A 5,314-nucleotide genomic window follows, 5' to 3' on the forward strand; every position below is an offset into this window, starting at 1 on the left:
TTATTTATTGGCATCCATAACAGATTACAATAATTATTATAATTAAAACCTAATTAAATAAACTTAAATCTAAATTAAAAGTACTTAAAAATATTAAAATAAAACCTACAAACCTAAAATTAAACGTCGTCAAAAAGTCCGCCCCTGGTTGCCTCTGGGCCAAAGGTGTCCATTAAGCTGGCACTATTGCCACGCTGAATGGCGAATGATTAAAACCTAATTCCACAATACAACGTTTCGTTCTTATTGTAACCCTAAATGGTCGCACAGCATAACCAGAGTTTAAAGTACGCGTATTATGTACACAATATAAATAATGACGTAACAATTAATTATGTGAGCAGAAATATTAAGTATGGTGGTATCTCGTATTTTCGCAAATATAGAGAGAGGTTTCAATAAGCTGGCTAGATTTTCGCAAAATTCAGTTCTACAATCTACACCCAAATAAAATTTTGCACCTATAAAATTACAATAAAATATGATGTTTCTTAAAAAAAAATCCAATGACTCAGCCACGCTCAGATAACGCTTATCATAGGTAAGGCTTAGGTACGATATCGAAAAGTAGATAGCAAAATAATCAATACATATAACAAACACCTGACCATTATCATAATCAATACTATTTTAAATATAGTGCAGTTAACAGCTAACAACCAATTTTTTAATTTTAATTAATTCATTATTGTCACAGTAATCAATTGTCAAGCCTAAGGTACTTTCTTTGTAATAAATTTTAGTGTTCAGGCGTACCTATTTAAATCTTATTATTTAGTTATGTTTTTGTTATCAATTAACTGAATTGCATTATCAGTATAATTGCTAATTCCGACTGAATTTATTTTGTTATAATATTATGTCCCTCATTTTGATATATGTAGTTTATAACATCTTATTTTGGCCATGTTTAATAAGTACATAGGCACTTGAAATTTTGTTTATTAATTTCTATCTGCTACGTGTATTTTCATCGTGTGTTTGATATATGATTTGTATTTTTGTTTATAGTAATGGCACCACCTCACGCTTTGCCATGCGGCCCCTATTGTGGCAGCGGAAACTGTCTGCCACACTGCTACTTCCGTAACCAACCTCCTGCACCACCATATTTGCAGCAATGGCAGCCACCACCGTACAGTATTCCGCCATCAACCTACCCGGACCCGTACCCACCTCAGCACCATCCACCTCATTATCCGCCACATTATCCTCCTCATCACCCTCCGCATCACCCTCCTCACCATCCTCCGCATCACCCACCACATCACCCTCCTCACCACCCTGGACCACCCCACTACCCACCCAGTTTTGATGCTATGAAAAGATAAATTTTTGGATTAAATACTTTCTTAAAATAAATCTTCTTTGTTAAAATTATTATTACAAATTTTTTTGAATATAAAAGTTATAAAATTTGTAAAACGTAAACTACATTGTAATAAAAAAAAATCGTCTGTATCAAATAATGGTATTATTATGTGTGATTATAGGTAAATACATTTATTAGGTTTTTAAAGATATTGTTTATGTACATGTTTTTAAAGATCTGTGATATGAAATTAAAAGGGTATTATCTACTTCTGTGTTTTATTTATTCTTTGATGTTTGAATGCAATAGAATGTACGTGTACTAAGTATGTAGTAGACAAAACCTTTTCACTAATGAAACTAAAAATGACAATATACCTTATATACGAACCGTAAGATTTATTAAGCAAAAAGATTTCGAAAGAAAGATCTCGAAGTAACAAGGACATCCCTGCCTCAACATCAGTTCCGATGGTTCTCCCTCCTTGAATGAAACTCAAAACAGAAATTCTTTCTCATATATTAATTTATGAGAAAGATGTTCAGTCTTAATGGATTTAGAAATTAAGATGGCAATCGCTCTTTGCAGTAGTGAACAAAAACATCTAGGATGAAATAAGGAGAATGCATTATATAGATAAAAACTAACTTTGGATAAAAATTAGCAAAAGAAATATCTTAAATAAATAAATAGTAATCTTAAAGCGCAATAAATAAATAAAATGTAGCCTAAGATAAATTCAAAATATAAGTATTGTATTATATAAATAAGCTATTGCGTTTATCCATTAAATTTTCAAAAAACTTGCAAATTACAGTTTCATATTTATAGATAACGTCTATTTACTTCGAAATAAGTGTACTGCACCAAAATGTTAATCAGTGTGACGAGTAGCTACTTCGTACTTATTTAGGTATACTTATTGCTCACCTTTGTAATCCATATCATATCTAGAATATGGAAAGTAAGATAAAAGTGTAATCAATAAAATAAACACCTCAGCGTTATCAGTATCATTTACGTGTGAGCCACTATCCAAAAACTTGGAATATTATTTTGATGAGAAAAGTGATCGAATTTTTAAAGCTTCACTTTGGGAAACATAATAATTAAGGTATTTTTCTTTGTTTTATTTTTATTTTATTTTATGATTTAGTGCGAAAAACTCAATGCTATCCACTAACGCAATTCTTCAGAATAACCGTTTATTACTTACCTCCTGCCAATTTGTATGATTCTAGGTCAACGGAAAGTACCCTATAGGTTTTCTTGGACTGGACAGACGGACAGACAGACAGACAGACAGACAACGAAATGATCCTATAAGGGTTCCTTTTTCCGTTTTGAGGAACGGAACCCTAAAAATTACTTCTCACGCGCCATTTTAACTTTATGTGTCAAATTTCATGGCAAAAGTACGATTTTAGTCCTTATTTTAAAGGTGGGTGAACTGTACTTTTGACATGACGGTTGATACACAAAGTTAAAATGGCGCGTGAGAAGTCATCTTGTACGGACTATACTTATATAATATGGTGTGGGTTGAACTCAATGTTCAACACTGAATGATAGCAACGGAGCTCATTTGGCATTGTTTGGTTCTACATTGCTGCTTCACTAAATGATATTAAAATTAATTTTTCGCCGAAAACCTTCAATGGATAAAAAACAAATGTCAAATGAGATCATAGCAACCCGTAGCGTAGATGTTTACAAAATCTTAATTCTACATATGTTTACAGTAATGCCACCACCACAAACTCTACCGTGTGGTCCTTACTGCGGCAATGGTTACTGTGCATCGCACTGCTACTTCAAAAGCATGCCACCCGCACCGTCACACGAGCAGCAATGGAAACCACCACCATATAGCGAGCCACCCACTTCACGGAACCCTAGTGCATCGAACAGACCACCTTGTCCACCTGGAATCCAGCACCGCCAGCCCTCACCAGGATTCCCACATCCACCCATGTACCCACCTCATCATGGTCCACCTTATCCTCGGCCTCCATATCATCGCCCGCAACCACCAAATGAAGATATCTTTCCACCGGTCCATCGTCCACTGTGATTACTTTATTTAGGAATATGTTTAAGAAAGTAAGATACGTAAGAAGCCTAAAATATACCGTCTGAAGATAATTTGTAAAATACCGCACCTCTAATCATGACTGTGCGCGCAAACCAGTAGTCCAATCTGAACAATGCGACATCCCGTATGTAAAAAGTACTCTGTGGACCTGGCGGTTTGCGCAGTTCAAAGACTAACGATTAAATACACAAGTCTGGCTGAGTACTATTTTTGCACAATGGTTCAGAAGGACTACTTGTTTATGCGCACTATACAGTGTGTTTTTTTAACTGGGACAGTATGGGGAAATCCAAAACCACAGGAGATACAGGGAAACTGTCTTAGGAACCATTAGCTCTTTTTTTGTAAAAAAAAAAATTGGTATAGTCAATTTTTTGTCCATAAAAATAAATGAAATTAACTAAATATTTTTTTAATGCCGATCGACTTAGTTTTATTTAAGAATCATTTCATTGTATCGAAAGAAAAAAATCGGGACCGTAGAAGTTAGTCAAATTGAAGTAAATACAATAGGAGGAAGCAATGAATACTATGTATATATATCATAAATAAATGAACTAATTACTCGTGCACAAATCATTCAAAAATAGTATTAACTACTATTAAGGTATTTACTTAATTTCCCAGTTAAAAAAAGACACTGTATATTAGTAACATTCGGATATCTAATTATAGTTAGGTATAGGTACATTATTATATTAAGTATTTAAATATATGAAGTACTAGCTGATGCCCGCGACTTCGTCCGCGTGGAATTAGGTTTTTAAAAAATCCCGTGGGAGCTTGGCATTTTTTAAAATTTATCTCTCCGTAAGAACCATCCTCGTACCTACTGCAAGGAATATTATAAAAAAAGAATTAGCGAAATCGGTTCAGCTGTTCTCGAGATTTGCGATCAGCAACACATTCAGCGATTCATTTTTATATATAGAGATTATTTAAACTTGTACGTCTATTTTCAAGTTAGTCGGAAGTTAAGCAGATTTTTTTTCATTTACATTTTTCGGACACAGGTGTCTATGGCGACTAATCTGTTTATCACAATAAATTATACCTACTTGATATTTATTTATTTTTTCAATTTATATTTTATTTGTTTACAAAGATAAATGACTTTTACAATTATTTTCCTCCTTACAAATAGTTCCAATAATATAATGCTAGTATAACAGCATGTGATCCTGCCAAAGGAGTGCTTAGACAATTGTCCTAAGATAGTTTGTGTTACGAGTGTCGTCACCTTCCTCCGCACGTATATTATATGTAGTACTTATTCTTTTCTATAGACAATTTACGAGCTAATACCCGGCATACATTGCTAAGTCTCAACAAAGGTTCAACTCAATCGGATAAACGATGCGCGAAGGTATAGATAACGAACAGTCAAGCAGACAATTATGAATTTTTATGTAGTTATTAGATACAAGATAATAACAGAAATAGCTGGTCAGAATATTTTAGAAGTATGTATGTATGTTCAATATACATAGTCGATATATTTCATCATTCCCTCTAGAGCATAGCTGGGATAAAAACAGCGTTCTTATTAAGAAAGTTTTTTCCTATAACAAGATTACGTACGCCAGATGTGTTGGATAGCATTTGGTGCAAGTAACATGGGAGTAGCGACCTGACCTGTATACTAAACCGGGGCTATCAATACTGAATTAAGACTACTGCAATTGCTAGCTGTATTTACGTTAGTGAGGTTTATGTTTAGTTGATGGGTAGTTAGATATTATAGCCTCAATAGCTCAACGGTTAAAGGAGCGGACTGAAAACTGAACCTGAGGATCAAACTTCGCCCGTTGCACTATTGTCGTACTTACTCCTTAAAAAACCTAACCTAACCCAGCGCGGGATAGCGAAAGTGAAGTGCGGGTAAGCGGGGCCGATTGCCATTTCGA

At 34.2% G+C, this 5,314-nt stretch overlaps 1 long non-coding RNA gene across 1 annotated transcript; it reads left to right on the forward strand.

Annotated features, from left to right (window-relative positions):
* Positions 1–606: 606 nt before the first annotated feature.
* On the forward strand, positions 607–1,580 carry LOC138402961 (uncharacterized). Its single transcript, XR_011237275.1, has 2 exons — positions 607–718; positions 1,012–1,580. It is a non-coding gene; the product is annotated as an uncharacterized lncRNA (long non-coding RNA).
* Positions 1,581–5,314: the final 3,734 nt, after the last annotated feature.

The sequence above is a fragment of the Maniola hyperantus genome, chromosome 11 (genome assembly GCF_902806685.2).
Source record: "Maniola hyperantus chromosome 11, iAphHyp1.2, whole genome shotgun sequence".
NCBI lineage: Eukaryota > Metazoa > Arthropoda > Insecta > Lepidoptera > Nymphalidae > Maniola > Maniola hyperantus.